General features: G+C 35.8%; 1 pseudogene; it reads left to right on the top strand.

Moving 5' to 3' along the window:
* Window positions 1-13,085: 13,085 nt before the first annotated feature.
* Window positions 13,086-13,404, top strand: LOC112625444 (annotated as a pseudogene).
* Window positions 13,405-17,391: the final 3,987 nt, after the last annotated feature.

Here is a 17,391-nt window from a genome sequence, read left to right as displayed (position 1 = left end):
TCATGTCCTTTACTCATGTTACCTGAGGTACACAAATATAATGTAGAGTAAAATATATCTCAAGTATATCTTGATTCTAACTGCAAGAGAGGATACCATTATTGTGTGGTCACAAAATCCAAAAACTATGTAAATTTGTATCCTCAGCTTCAGCAGTAATTCTGTGACTTACCCTAGGCAAGCCTGAACAGGTCTCTACAGCTTAGTTTCTTGTTTTGTTAAAGGGATTTAATACAAGCTTACCTCACCAAGATGCTATGTAAAACAGTTTCTATTTATTCCAAGTACTGTATGATTTTTGTGTCTATTGGTGTGGAACAACACACTCATTACATGATGGCATCAAAAGATTTTGTGCCACGAAGGATGCCAAATTCTTGGAGCTACTAGAGGGGTTATAGTGCATATGTCTAATTAATTTTGGGGATTGTGCTGCAGTTACGTCTAAAGACAAATTTGGAGTTTAGGCTGAAGAATTGTCTCAAATCATTTTAAATTGTGTTTTTAGAATATGACACCTAAATATCTCAGGATAGCCTCAAAACTTTAGTAGAAAATAGGGAAATATGCCTTATAAGCTTATAAAGTTATAAAGTTTATGTGTTTTATGTATTATATAAATAGAACATTACAGACACATTCCTTATTTTGAAATGAAAAAACTTTCTGATATTAGCATTCATTTACTTAAGACCCTGTGGAACTCAACAAAACAATAGAGCTGAGAAAGGACTACTGACTTATCCAAGACATAGTTCTGATTCTGAATGGATATTATCCATCTTTCTCAAAGAAACTGGGACTTGCAATAAATATAGTTTGATAGGATGCATTATGTAGAATTTTTTCAAAGATTTTAAAATGTCCAAAGAACCTTGTAATTTCTTTACTATAAGTAGCCATAATGCTGCAAAATAATTCAGCAAAATCAATCATTTAATTTATAAAATTAAAATGTTTGTTTATAAATATAAAATAGGCTTTTAAAATTCTGAAGTCATCAAAATGAATTAGCTTTCTGACTTAAGTCATCTAACCACACTGTATCAGAGATTCGTCAATTGCAATTCAAAGGAAATGAAATAATTCAGTGATTCTCAAACATTTGGGTCAAGGACAACTTTACCCTCTTGAAAACTGAGGACCTCAAAGAGCTTAATTTATGTTTATGTGGATTATAGCAATCATTATTTACCATATTAGAAATTAAAACGATTGTTAAGATAAAAACTGAGATACTTTTGTGTTAATTCATTTAAAAATAAATATTCTATTACATGTTAGCATAAGCAGTATATTTTATAAAAAACGATATTTTCCAAAGGTAGCTTTTTTTTTAAGAAGAGTGACATTGTTTTACATTTTTTCAAACCTATTTAATGTCTAGCTTAATAAAAGGTGGCTGGATTCATATATCTTTTTCTGCATTCATTCTGCTGTGCATTTATTGATTTTTTTTTGCATTTTCATTTGCATTTATTTATGTTGTTTTGCATTTTGCATTTATTCATATTGTTTTGGTAGAAGTATATGAAGAAAATTTGGTCTTGAACAGAATATATATTTGGAAAGGGATTTATACCTTTAAAACTTTAATGTTCATTTCAGATAATTGTTTGTTGCTAATATGCTTATATCATCAAAAGGAAGATGGGCAAAAGGGTAGTTAATAGCATCTTGGGCTGCTGCTTTTAGAATAAGAGAAGAGGTCTTACTCAGCTCAGTAACGCTTGTCTAGGGAGTGCCTGGTTTCTTTTTTCTTTCTTTTCTTTTCTTTCTTTCTTTTTTTTTTTTTTTTTTTTTTTGTTGTTGAGGTGGAGTTTTGCTCTTATTGCCCAGGCTAGAGTGCAGTGGCACAATCTTGGCTCCCTGCAACCTCTGCCTCCCAAGTCTGAGCAATTCTTCTGCCTCAGCCTACTGAGTAGCTGGAATTACAGGCATGTGCCACTACGCCCAGTTGATTTTGTATTTTTAGTAGAGACAGGTTTTTACCATGTTGGTCAGACTGGTCTCAAACTTCTGACGTCAGGTGATCCACCTGACTCGGCTTCCCAAAGTGCTAGGATTACAGGCGTGAGCCACTGCGCCCGGCCCCTGGTTTCTTTTTAATACTACATGGAAATTTCACATGTAGTAATGTCTTAAAGCCTAGTTGCTTTGTGAAATCTGAAACATAGCAATAAATTTTTTATATTAAGATTGAAAAAAAATCCATATCAAAGAATAACATGTTGAGAATGGCTTGAAGAGACTAATAGAGATTATGCCATCCTTCAGTATATCACTGCTGAGTGATAGGAGGTAGTGGACAGAACTATGGGAAGAAACCAACAAGTCAATTAAAGTTAATGATTTTAACCCACCCTTCTTAAATACTGAAGGAACAAGCCTACCAGAAAATATAATCAAAACTATATAACATTATCTCATTAATAAACTAAAATTCATAAAGGAAGATATAGAATCTTAACAGAGAATACATATTTTTTAAAACACATATGGAACATCCACAAAAATCACCATGAATGAAGTCATAAAGAAAACTTCATATATTTCAAAGAATTCATGTAATGGAGATTATGTTCTTTCATCATTATATGATTTAATTAAGAATAAACACTAAAGCCAGGCATGGTCGCTCATGCCTGTAATCCTAGGACTTTGGGAGGCCGAGGAGAGTGGCTCACTTGAGGTCAGGAGTTTGAGACCAGCCTGGCCAACATGGTGAAACCTCGTTTCTACTAAAAATACAAAAATTAGCTGGGCGTGGTGTTGCATGCCTGTAATACCAGCTACTCAGGAGGTTAAGGCAGGAGAATCGCTTGAACCCAGGAGGCAGAGGTTGCAGAGAGCCAATATTGTGCCATTGCACTCCAGCCTGGGTGACAAGAGCGAAACTCTGTCGCAAAAAAAGAAAATAATAAACACTAAAACTGTGGATTTTTTAAATCTTATAACTCTAGGCATTGAAAGTAATTAATATCCCTTGGATTAAAAAGGGGAAATTCAAAAAATCTTTAGTCTGAATGAATACATTTATCAAAAAACAAGAAAGATTGAGAAAAATAAAGCAACTATAAAGCTCAAAGAGCTAGAAAAGGAAACAAAGGAATAAATATATAGAAACAAGATGAGACGAGATTATACAACTAAGAGAAAATAAATAAAATGGTAAAGAAAAAATTAGAGATAATTTAACAATTTAATTTATTTGAAGAAATTTTTAAAATGTACACATATCTGACAAAGTTGATCAAGCAAATTGTGATGGTTAATTTTAGATGTCAGCTTAACTGATTTAAGGAATACTTAGAATGCTGGTAAAGCATTACCTCTGGTGTGTCTCCTCACAGATGTTGCCAGAGGATACTGGCATGTGAGTCAGGGACTGAGCGAGAAAGGTCTGCCCTCAATGCGGACAGGCACCATCCAATCAGCTTGGGGCCTAGATAAAACAAAAAACTCTCTCTCTCTCTCTCCCTCTCTCTCTCGCTCGCTCGCTCTCTCATCCTGGTTAATACAAAGAATAAAAGAACTAAAAAATTAAAATTCAACCCCCAAAAGAGAATCACCTATAGAAATAGTAGTGATTTCAAAAATAATGAACTATATAGCAATAATATTGAAAAACTTAAATGAAAAAAGAAATAAATTTCCAGGAATAATTTGCCTGAGAAGAAGTAGAAAACTTAAATTGCCTGTTAGCTATGAAATTGATTTCTAATCACCCATCAGGCCTCCAGTGCAGGTAATATTTGTTATGGTCAAAGTTCTTTATTCTAGTTAAGCAAATATACTCTAGCTATTATAATCTGAAAATACTTTATTAAGAAATGTATGAGGCCCAGCGTGGTGGCTCATAACTGTAATTCCAGCACTTTGGGAGGCCTAGGAAGGCGGATTATTTGAGCTCAAGAGTTTGAAACCTGCCTGGGCAACATGGCAAAACCCCATCTCTACAAAAAATACACACAAAAACATTAGGTGGGCGTGGTGGTGTGCGCCTGTAGGCCCAGCTGCTCGGGGAGGGGGGCGGGGGTGAGGTGGGAGAATGGCTTGAGCCCGTGGAATGGAGGTGACAGTGAGCTGTGATCAACGCTGCTGGGCGACAGAGTGAGACCCTGCCTCAAAAGAAAATAAATAAAGAAAATTTAGAAAGGAAATGTAGATACATCACAGAAGTACTAGATAGACTTAAGTAACAGACTCTGACTGAGTTTCCAAGAATGATCTCCAAAACCCAGCAGAACTGGACAACTAAGAGAACTGCAGCCACTATTATGATCAGGAATTTGCCACCAGCAGTACTGGTTTTAGTATCACACTGCCACTGCCACAATCTATACGATAAAACCAAAAGTACTGTACCCTGTTTCCTCATAATTCAATCTTGAATCAAAATCTCCCTCAAGTGAATATTATTAACAGAACCTAAATTACATTCAGAATCCTAACTGCTAGAGAATCTAAAACATGTAGATTTTACTTTCAGCCTCTATATGTTATAAAGCAGATTATAAAAATAATCCACATGATCAGATTGTTTTAAAGATGGGTTCTTCAGAACTTTCCCAGAAGAGATAAGTCTAGTTTATACAAAGTGTTCCAGAAAAAAAGAAAGTGAAGGACAGCTGCACAACTCGTTTTAAATCTTCAACTCTCAATTCATTTTAAGAAGTTAATTATAATCTTCAGACAACCACTGGATTAGGACAGTACAAAAAAAGAAAGTTATTAGCTACTTGTTAGCCATAAGTGAGTTATTAGCTCACTTATGAGCAAAAATGTGAAATTCTAAATAAATATTCGCTTATTTCAACCGTGTTTTAATAAAATATGGCAATGTAAAATTTATTCCAGAAATGTAAGGAGGTTCATCACCAGAAAAGATAATAATATAATTTATCAAATTAGTAGACTAAAGAGGGAAAAATGACTCAACATATACAGAAAGACCATTTGATAATGTTTAACATCTAATTATGAGATAGTTTAAAGTGTTAGAAAAATATGAATAAAAGATAATTTTTTAATTTGACAAAAACTTTTTTTTTTTTTTTTTTGATGGAGGTCTCACTCTGTCACCCAGGCTGGAGCGCAGTGGCATGATCTCGGCTCACTGCAACCGCCACCTCCCGGGTTCAAGCAATTCTCCTGCCTCAGCCTCCAGAGTAGCTGGAACTAAAGACACCCACCACTACGCCTGGCTAATTTTTGTATTTTTAGTAGAGACAGGGTTTCACCACCTTGGTCAGGCTGGTCTCGAACTCCCAACCTCAGGTGATCTGCCCACCTTGGCCTCCCAAAGTGCTGGGATCACCGCTCCTGGCCTTAACAAAAGCTTTTAATGAATATCTATTAGCAAACTTCGGAAAAAAAATTGTGACATATCATCTTTAGGGACAAGAAAGAGTCTTGTTATCATGGCTTCCATTGAGTATGGTGAGGGGTTCTCAGTCAACACAGTATTTTTTCCTTCCAAAAAAATAGGAAGTATAAGGATTGGATAGAATGGACAACCCAACCCTTTCACTGTTTGCAGATTATTAGATCCTATACCAGAGGACCCAATTGAATCAATAGACAAACTATTAGAACTAATAGGAGTGCTCAGAAAGGCTGTGGAGATGCAACATTGATGATAGGCAACAAAACAGTAGTGAACACATATAGCATTTCCTTAATTAGTATATAAGAAATTTTATAAATATTTTATGTATATTAATTCATTTAAATTCCATATAAAAATCAGTAACATTCTTCTGTATCAGCAGTGACCAACTGGAAATTAGTATAAAATGCAATTTCATTCACGATAGCAATAACAACTACAAAGTACATAGGATATAAACTAATGAATGAACCCATCCTTCACAGAGAGTTTTTCAAGCTCTATTAAAGGACATAAAACAAGATATGGGTAAAAAGAGAAAAGTACCATGTTCACGAATGGGATAAATTAATATTGTAAAAATATTATTCTTCCTGAATTAATCTATAAATTCAATGCGGTTTTAATGAAAATTTCATCAGGATTTTGTGATGAACTAGACAATTAATTAGCTTATAAAATGTGCATAGAATAATAATAGACCACAAATAAATAAGATGAATTTTTTAAAAAGAAGAGCAAACAGAGGGAACTTGTCTTGTTGAATATATTAAGACATATTATAAAACCATAGCAATAAAAATTGTATGATACCAGTATAGGAATGGACAAAAAAATTGATGTAACAGAACAGAAAACCAGTAAACAAGCCTATGTTATATATGAGAATGTGGAATATAATAGAAATTAGCATCATAACTCATAGGGGAAAGACAGATTATTTAGTGGCTCAACACATAGGAAAAAATAAACTTAGATTCTTACCACACTCCAAATACAAAAATAAATTTTGAATGGATTAAAAACCTAACTATAAAAGGCAACACTATGAAGTTAGTAAAATACATGAAGCTTTCTTTGTGAACTTGGGATGGGAAAGGATTTTTAAACAAGACCCAAAAAGTACAAACCTTAAAGGTAGGTGGTGGAAATTGATGGATATGATCATATTAAAACTGAATATTTCCTTACAAAGAAGATATGATAGACAAACTTAACAGACTTGTTGCACACACATTAGCAGGAGATGTTTTTAAAGTGTAACACTAAAAAGTGATTAACATGTAGACCATATAAGGAACTACTAAAATCTACAAGGAAACTCAAAAATTGAACAAGGACTAAAATAGACAATTCATGGGAGGGGAATTCTAAATAGCCAAAATGTATATGAAGTGATGTTCAACTTCACTTGTAATCAACTTCACTTGTAATCATAGAAATTCAAATTAAGTCAACAAAGAATTGCTAAAAATTACAAAGTCAGCTAATACTAAGTGCTGGCTTGGATGTCGAGAAATCAGAAATCTCTGTTGGTGGAAGTGTAACTCACAATACCTAGTGAAATTAATTATTCATATAATTCTGTATATATATCATTCCCTCACCTGGGTTTATATTGTGTACAAATCCTTAAGGGGATATTTTGGAGTGTGGTATCCTAGCATTATTTGTGTTAGCAAGAAGTTAGAGGCAGTTTAATGTCCATCCCTAGGGAAATGGCTAATCAGAATGCATAGCATGTACACACAATGGGATAAAATACAGGAAGAAGTAGTTAACCATTTTTATATATAGGAATGTAGATGGATCTTGGAAATATGGAATGAATTCTATAGAAAAAAACAATTTTTATATATTCAAAATATACAAATACACAGAAAACAACCATGTATTATATCTCAGGGCTATATTTTCAGATGCCTAAGGAAATATATTGGATATGTTAATGTGAATGTCTCTGACCGGAAAGAGCATGTATACGAGAATGAATAGGACAAAGGGGAAAAAATAATGAAATAAAATGAGGGGCATTGTACGGACTCATAATGATGATGGAATCTGAAATCTGTGTATTTGAGGGCTGTATGACTCACAGATAATGCATGTGTGCCCTAATTTGGGGAGGAATATTTAGGTAATGTTCTCAGCAAAAGAAAGTACTGGTTTTAAAACATTCTGGGAGAATTTGAATGGCCTTGTGTAGAAGATAGATGGATATGTGATTAATACAAATTCTTGCTTTAGGTATTTTCCTCCATCAAAAGTGTTAAAAATTAATCTGAAATTAATTTGCCTCCAGTAATCAGTCTAGGAGAGGAGTAGAGATTTAAAATTATGGTTATTTAATATTCAAAGAGAATGGCTCTGTAAATCTGGAAAACACAAGTATCCTGACAAAAGCTTGTTTTTTATTTAGTTTCAGGTAATCTGTCAGGCAGTAGTTTAAAAACTATCAGGTTTTTTTGTTCTCGTATTATTTCATTGCATGTACTCACTGACAAAACCTTTTATTTATCAATAAAATGTTCCCTATGATTAATTGTTATGCAAGCGATATACGACAAATTACTGCATAGCTATTAAATGCTGCTCTGCCGTGCTTAACATACTGCGTTATTTGACTGTTTTGTGTTCTTGGTATTAATCTTAGGCTCTTTAAAAATAAGTCTTTTAGATATTAAGTCATATATGGACATATCGTACTTAATAAATCATAGCAATTTGGCTGTACAATTAAATGAAGGTTGAATCCTGTGGACTACAATATTCAAATGACACTATTTTATATCCAGTTTCATATAGTTTTCATGGATTTTTCTCTTGGTTTAAAAAGAAAGATTCCCTATAACTACCTTTTTCTATAGTTTTTTGTTTGTTTGGTTGGTTGGTTGTTGTTGTTGAGACAGAGTCTTGCTTTGTCGCCCAGGCTGGAGTGCAGTGGCTGGATCTCAGCTCACTGCAAGCTCCGCCTCCCGGGTTTACACCATTCTCCTGCCTCAGCTTCCCGAGTAGCTGGGACTACAGGAGCCCGCCACCTCGCCCAGCTAGTTTTTTTGTTTTTTGTTTTTTTGTGGGTTTTTTTGGTGTTTTTTAGTAGAGACAGGGTTTCACCAGATTAGCCAGGATAGTCTCGATCTCCTGACCTCGTGATCCGCCCGTCTCGGCCTCCCAAAGTGCTGGGATTACAGGCTTGAGCCACCGCGCCCGGCCTTCTATGGTGTTTTTATATTTTAGGAACAATATGATTTTCATTACCAATATTTTAAACAATGTCCTTTAAGTCATAGTTCAATAGCTATATTAAAATGAGAGCCAATAAAAATTGTTCCTATTATTTAAATATATATAATATGTTTCTTGTTTATGAATTTTGTGATTTCTTTATTCAATGAATTCTAGTCCTTTTCCAGCTTAAGGGAAAGTGGGTCAGTATACAAATGTTTTGAGCATACTAATGTATGTCTTTCCACCATTTCTCATACCCTGGCAACATTGAAAGATATTTCTAAGGCATCCTGAGAAAATCCAGTGAAGTTGCCTGTAGCCAGAGGCAAGTGCCCTGCTTATAGGTCTTGTACGACCCCACTAGGGGATGAGGAAGATGCTGTTTCCAACACGCTTAACAACTATGTGTGCCTCAAAAGCATGATTGAAAAACTCTGAATTAATGCTTTGTAATTTTTCAAAAGAAAGAACTTTTCCAGCCTCTGGAGGTGAAATTAGTTCTAGAACATAATGAGGCTTCCTCTTTTATGAAGCATTTAGAAGGAATAAAAGAAGATAAAGTGGTATGGCTCTTCAAAAAGTAGGGAAGACTCAGGGAAGATCTCTGGAGATTTTTTTATGACATTATTATTATTATTATTATTATTATTCTATCATTACTGTTATTATTAGTAAATGTGATTTATATTTGGAATTCTGAAATGTCTGTCTGGATTTATTAGTACTTAAAGCATGCCAGGAGTCAGGCAGACATAGAAAGGTGACAGGTAAGTAGAAGAGAATACTTGGAAGTAACTATGGAGTGACCTATAAGACATTAAATTAGAGATCAAACGAGATTATTCCAGAGCAATGAATCACAAACTACTCAGACAATCTTTAAAGGATGAGACCCTGAGTAGGTATCTATTGGGCTGTGTGAATTTCCCAAACTGGATTATCCAGGACTTTATCTTTGTAAGATCATCATCTTTAGAGGGGAAAAACAAATGAATCCCTTTATCAAATAAATCTGAGAAATTCTGAAATAAAATTACACTTGATACTTAATGTTTCAGTCTTTAATATGCTATCATTCTTTGTGTTTCTAGGAGAAAACAAAAATAGAAAACTTTTCTTAAACATGTTTGGCCACATACACTTTATTTTTTCTCAAAACACCTATTAATTTCTATGAGGATACAATGGTTTTTCCTAAGATAAGAGCAGATCTACCTTACTGCCTTAAGGTATACTATTAGGAAAGATATATGCCAACTTTGAAGCCTAAAACTGTTTGGTAGTAGCAATCTGTCCTTACACTAGTTCAGTGGAAGTGCTTTTTCTTTGTTTACTTTTACTTATTTTCTATCTTGTTTCAATATTTTGAAAATGAACACTATTATAATACAAATCTATTTGTGACTAAGTTTCTCAGTTTATATAGCTGAGTTTTGTACATTTTTGACAATCCAATCAATCTTTCTAGTAGTTAGGATTTTTTCCCACTTTTGGAAAAGTTGATGGAAAATTACATATGGCTTTTATAGCCTTCCAGTGTTACTTATTTAATGTTTTTTCTAATAAGTTAGGAAAATGTAGAGAATTATAAATTAGTGAAACTGATTAATTTACTTGGTGAACTTTTCATAGTTGATAGTAAATTTGATTTAAGTCATTAACCCAATTATGTATTTTAATAATTTTTATCTATCTTATAATTTTTCTAAATTTTCTACAATAGAATATACTACTTTTACAGTGAAAAATCAGGCTGTGTATTATATTTTGCTATATGATGCCATATAAAATATATGATCCCAAAAAACTAGAAGGAAATAGTGCAAAATATAACAGTGTTTATCTTGGGATGGTGGAACTTCATGTGATTTTTTTATTTCTTTTATTTCCTATGATGATCATGGGGGAAATTTTAATAATGCATAACTTTCCTGGATAGAAAAGGAAAAATGCCTTTTAAGCTTAACTTTATATTTGCAAATCTTTTGTTTAAATAAACCAGAGTAAATGTTCTGAACTGTTTTATTTCACTTACTGATGTAGGAACACTTAAAAGGAAATCAGATGAACATCACATTTGTGGAATCAATGTAAAGAAACAAAAAGCACTCTAAAATTCTTTTCTGCTTTATTTGGTAGATGTTTATTACTTGATATCTTTCAATGATTATTTTTCTGAAAGCTTACAGATATTACATCTGAAAGTAGATAAATAAACATAGTCAAACACCAAAGGCATTGCTTCTTTCAGTGCTTCAGGAATTACTTTGTTTAAAAGTAATTTATCAAATACATGAGAAGTCATAATTTCAGTATGACATTTCAAAAGTTTTACCCAAGTATTTTAGTTAGGTATTTTTCTTGTTGTTGTAAGGCACATACTTCTTCAGTTTTGATCCCACCATTTCAACACCAATGTTTCAGCTCTGAAGAAATATTAAATAGAAATATAATCACAATATATAAGCTTGCATTCTACTTGGTTTTCCAACCAGAAAATATTTTCAGAGCCAACTCCAAAAACCAGGTAATTCCTCAACTTTCTGATATGGTTTGACTCTGTGTCTCCACCCAAATCTCACCTTGAATTATAATCCCCGTAATACCCACATGTGAAGGGCAGAACCTGGTGGAGGTAATTGAATCATGGGAGAGGTTCCCCATGCTGCTCTCATAATAATGAGTGAGTCTCACAGATGTGGTGGTTTTATAAGTGTCTGCTGTTTCCCCTGCTTGGATTTCTCCTTCCTGCTGCCTTGTAAAGAAGGTGTCTTGCTTTCCTTTGGGCTTCCGCCATGATTGTAAATTTCCTGAGGCCTCCCCAGCCATGCTGAACTGTGAGTCAATTAAACCTCTTTCCTTTATAAATTACCCAGTCTCAGGTATGTTTTTATTAGCAGCATGAGAATAGACTAATACAATAGCTTAGTTAACGTTTCTAGTTTTTCCTATTTTTATCTTTACTAAACTTATTCTCACATTTTATAATCAAGATTTTAAATTCATCTAACTTGCTTTTATTTGTTTATTTATTTATTTATTTTGAGATGGAGTCTTGCTCTGTCGCCCTGCCTGGAGTGCAGTGGCGCAATCTCAGCTCACTGCAACCTACACTTCCTGGATTTAAGCAAGCCTCACACTCCAGCTTCCCAAGAAGCTGGGATTACAAGCATGCGCCACCATGCCTGGCTAATTTTTGTATTTTCAGTAATGACAGGATTTCACCATGTTGACCAGACTGGTCTCAAGCTCCTGACCTCAAGTGATCCATCCACCTCGGCCTCCCAAAGTCCTAGGATTACCGCGCCCCACCTAACTTGCTTTTATACATATAAAATGAACGATTCCATTGTGAAATTATTTTTTTTTTTGCCATTATATCAACGTCATTTTTTTCTGGCCTATATTTTATTTGTTATTCTGTATATTCTGATGTCTACCCTACAGACATCCTTGAGAAGATAGTCTTGAACAAAGGCAGTCAGGTGCTTCTGGAAAGATATAAAGAAATGTGAGCGATGTAGAGAACTCTCTCCTTATAGTAAAGCAAGAGGCAGAGAGGCTTCAGCTATTCCAATAGATTGCTAAACTGTGGAATTATGGGTGGCATTAATTCTTTTTTTCTCTGCTCTGTTTCCTTCTGTTAGTTCCTTCACTGCTGTTTCTTGCATCTAGCATCATGCCCCAGCATCTAATACAGTGCCCAGAACTGAGGAGCCCTTACTTTTTGAGAGAGAAGGAAAGAAGGAATTCAGTTTCCTATTACTGCCGTAACAAATTACCACAAATTTAGTAGTTTAAAACAACCACAATTCTGTAGTTCAGAAGTCTCACATGGGGGCTCTCTCTGCTAAAATCGAGGTGTGAACAGGGCAGCATTCCCTTCTGGAGGCCATAGGAGAAAATCTGTTCCTTTGCCTTTTCAACTGCTAGAGGTCACCTGCATCCCTTGACTCATGGCTGCCCTTCTCCGACGCCAAAGCCAGCAACTTAGCATCTCTCTGACCCTACTTTCAGCATCATATCTCTTTCTGACTCTCATTTTCGACCTCTCCCTTCCACTTTTAAGGAACCTTGTGGATACATTGAATCTACCTGGATAATCCAGGATAATCTGTCAACTGATCAGCAACCTTAATTCTGTCTGCAATCTTAATTCCCTTTTGCATGTAACATAACATATTAACAGTTTCCAGGGATTCAGATGGAGATCTTTGAAGTGACCATTACTATGCCTACCCCCTTGCTTTTGAGGGCAGTGCCTATTCTGACCAAACAAGTCTAGCTAACGAGCAGGTCATACAGTAGCAGGAGAGTAATTTAGGTGAAAGAAATCACTTAGAAGAACGTTATGAGCATGGCGAGCATGCTGAGCCTTGCTTAGCCAGTAAATCCAGTAATTATATTGTGATTTTTAAAAACCACTAAACTAGAGAAGAGACAGGGGCACGAGCATCAGATCGCCATGCCTTTCTTGGATGTGCAGAAAAGGTTTGGCCTTAACATAGATCGATGGTTGACAGTCCAAAGTGCTGAACAGCCCTACAAGATTCCTGGTCGATGTCATGGTTTTGAAAAAGAATGGATAGAATGTGCACATGGAATCGGTAGTATCTGGGCAGAGAAAGAGTGCAAGGTAGAATATGATGATTTCATAGAGCGTACACTTCTGCAGAAAACGATGAGACATGAGTTCCATCAGGAAGCAGCAGGATAAGCTGATAAAGGAAGGGAAGTGCACCCCTCCACCTCACCACGTGGGCAAGGGGGAGCCTCAGCCCTGAGCAGAGCAGCTGCTGACATCTGGGCGCTGATTTCATGTTCTCTGTTCTCCACTGGAAAGGTTGTTTACAGAAAACCTCCTTGTCAAAGTGTGTAAAAATAAAGGATTGCTGCATCCTAAAGGAAAAAAAAAACAAAACAAAACACTAAACTGAACGATGCACACATATATAAATGATTTGCCATTGTGGTAGAATTATGGATTATTTAAATAGTTAATGTTCTGCATTTATTACCTTTTCTGCAATAATTAGGTTTTGCTTTATAATAAATATATAAATTTTTCAGAATTTCAAAACAATCTGCATAGACCGGGAAAGTTACAAACAGAAAAGAAATAAATGACTCATATGAAATTAACATATACAGCTACTCTTCATAAAAAGAAAAAAAAATTGATATAAATGATAAAGGCTTAATACATAAATTAGATAATAATTTATAAAATTAGAAAATTTAAAAAAGAAGGATAAATTTCACACGTAATACCACTGCTCCCAACACAGTCCCTTTAAGAAGTTTTATGTAGTCATTCCTATTCCAACATAAATGAGATAATAGATATATTAAAAACACTGTAACTGTGGATCATTCTAAAATATAGTAAAATTATCAAGTCATCCTACTACCACATTTAGCACAGGCTGCTAATAGTATCCTTATTTCTTGTCTGAAGTTTAGTACAGTTAAATAGAGGGGGCATTAAAATGAAAAAAATTAGACTGTAGTAAATAAGAATTTTTTTTCTGGGCCAGGCACAATGGCTCATGCCTGATCCCAGCACTTTGAGAGGCCAAGGCAGGAGGATCACTTGAGCCCAGGAGTTTGAGACCAGCCTGGGCAACATGGCAAGGCACCATTTCTACAAAAAAAAAAAAAAAAAAATCAGTTGGGCATGATGGTGCGTGCCTGTAATCCCAGTTACTCAGGAGGTTGAGGTGGGAGGATTGCTTGAACCTGGGAGAGTGAGGGTGCAGTGAGCCATGATTGTGCCACTGCACTCCAGCCTGGGTGACAAAGCAAAATCCTGTTTCAAAAAAATAATAAATAAGAATTACTTTTTCTGACAAACCATTGAAGGAAGGCTTAAAACATATTCAGAAGACAGAGAAACTCAGCAAACACTGTGCTTCCCAGCGCTTTTGTCTCTGTGTATGAGATTAAGTTGTAAAGGGATCAGGAAATAACTAGGGCTTCTTATTCAAGAGTGAAAATGAGACTCTTCCCACAGGCTAGAGTCTCTGAAGGTTACCACCGGCAAGTCCCAAGCCACTCTTTTTTTTTTTTTTTTTTTTTTTTTTTTTTTTTGAGACGGACTTAACCAGTCAAGAAATACATCCTACTGACTGATGAGAGTTGGAATTAGTTCTTTTGCTAATTGATCTATCATGCTATTGTAGGGGAGAAAATAGAATTTCTTTTCTTTTTCTTAGGTTCTTGGTTGAGGTACTCTCCTGAAGTCAGATTAACAAAAGAAAAATAAGCAGAGTTTTGCTAACATTTGTACCTATTATGTGGGAGAGGCCTCAGGGCAAACATATTTATCTTTCAAGGTAGTGTTTTAGAGGCCTTGCTGAAATGGTATTTTAACAATGGCCCATAAATCCTATGTAGTGACAAGACAAAGAAATGTTAAAAGAAAAACCTTAGCCAAATTAAATTTAACAGAGTTTAATTGATCAAAGAACAATTCGCAAATCAGGCAGCCTCCTGAGCCAGGGAGACTCCAGTGCAACCATGTGGTGGAAGAAGATTTACAGACGGAAAAGGAAAGTGACATACAGAAAACGGAAGTGCAATAGGAAACAGCTAGGTTGGTTACACCTTGGCATTTACCTTATTGAACATGGTTTCAACAGTTGGCCCCCTTTGGCTAAAACTCAGTGACTGCACAAGCATAGGCTTTAGACTGTGTACACCTCCATTTAAGTTATAGTTCACTATGTACAGAGAAACCTTTAGACTGAACTTAAAATATGTAAGGAGGCAGCTTTAGGCTAAACATGATGTAATAGAAGAGTATGTTCAGGTTTCCATAAGGCAAAAAAATGTAGGAAGGTAAATTTATGGGGAAAGGAAAGTCTGCTCCTAGATCCTCTGGCACCTCTGAGTCCTGTTTCTGAGCTGATAAACAAAGGAGCCCATCTTCAGGTGGGAAAGGCAGAGGGGAGGGTCACAGTGTACTCCTGCATTGCAACCTTAATTTTAGCTTAACAATCCCCAGTATTTTAGAGAGAATATTTTGGTTTCCTTCATCAGAGATATGTTCCCAGAACGTGTAAAATTGATTTTCTGCCTCTGTTTCCCTGTCTAGCACTCCTTTTCCTGACTAGAACAACTGGAGTTCTATCCAAAACCTCAGCCTGTAACAGATGGGCTGGATCACCGACACTGCTCCAGCCCTGGAATACAGACTCATGTCTGCCCAGAACAGCTGAAGCCTTGCCAGAGAGGGCATGCTTTTCCAGAAGCACAATGCCTTTCTTCGGTACGGCTATATATATATATATATTTTTTTTGCATGATAAAAGCCAAATTACATGACACAACATTAGAAAATGTAGAAAATAAGGACAAATTTCACACGTAATACCACTACACCCAACACAATTCCTTTAAGAAGTTTGGTATAATTATTCCTATACAGTTTTTAATGTACAGTCATTTTAAACACGTAGAGTGAAGTTCCTACCTTTAGAATAAACTAGGCTCACGCTAGAACTCAGACATGTCTGGGCATATCTCAAGGTCTTGCTGAGGCCTGCCAGGGGAGAGAATTTTGAGGTGGGGTGGGGCTCCCAGTTGGGATTCATGCCAGCCACACAGACCCACATATGAGTTCTGGAAAGAGAGGACAGTGAATGGATATGAAAAACTCTTCCCACCAACCAATCAGCAAATGAAAACTTAATTTCATTACTGTTTGAAATCCATATATCAGAGTTTATCACTAAAGTGAGGGAAGAGTGGTTTCTACAACTTCAGCAGGAATAAAGTAGGACTTCTCCTTTAAGGGCTTAGGGATAGCTTCCTCAGGGCACTAACCCAGAGGAGAAGGAGAGGGCAAGATATGATCAGTGAGATGTCTGAGGTCATGAGAACAAATGAGAAGGCCTCTGGAAATGTGAGGAAATGTCTGAGGCTTTGAAACAGGTTGAGGACAAAGGAATGCTATTGTGAACCTAGCATTCCACCTCTAGCCTGGAATGGCTTTATGGAATTCAGGTTCCTTTTGGAGCCTCAGGGAGCAACATTATATCCTGGTGCATTGTCTGTGTGCTCCAAAGATTGCTTCCTTCCCTAGAATTACAGCTAATTGACATGTTAGAGACAATTACAGCTAATTGACAATGGTGGGGACATGATTAGACTACACTGCAAGCTCCTGGAAGACTGGAACTGTGCTTACCTCATTCTCTATTGCCAACACTTAGCACAGTGCTAGCACGTAAGAGATACTCAGTAAACACATGCTAAATAAATGCCAGATAAATACAGAATGAAGCCTAGTACACCTGGTTACAAATGGAACCTTGGAAATCATTGCTGATTTGGGGAAACCAGTGAACTCTGTGACAAGGCTAAAACCGGAGACATCCTGCAGACTGCTCTAAGGTCTTCAGAGGGTAGAAACTGATCAAAAGCCTGAAAATCATTCAAGGTCTTATTGCAGACAATCTGTACAACTGTGATGGAAGGATATGGGCAGAAGGTGTTAGTTTTAGAATGGTAGAGAGTGATTAGCTCTGAGAACATTAAAAGAAGGCGGCTTTTTGGGACAAGAGTTAGGAACCTAAGAACCAGAAATAGGTCAGAAATTGGGCATGCATACCTGAGATCATATGAGCCAGAGGAGTAAATTAAATGCAAAATTTTCGTGGCTTAACATAATAAAAACACTTGCTATTAGGGAATGCAAATGCGTATCAACTGTCTCAAGGGTAATTTGGTGACATAGTTATAACCGACTATGTGCCAGACTTTAAATG

The sequence above is a fragment of the Theropithecus gelada genome, chromosome 5, assembly GCF_003255815.1.
Source record: "Theropithecus gelada isolate Dixy chromosome 5, Tgel_1.0, whole genome shotgun sequence".
NCBI classification, from domain to species: domain Eukaryota; kingdom Metazoa; phylum Chordata; class Mammalia; order Primates; family Cercopithecidae; genus Theropithecus; species Theropithecus gelada.
This window is presented reverse-complemented; position numbering and strand designations above follow the sequence as displayed.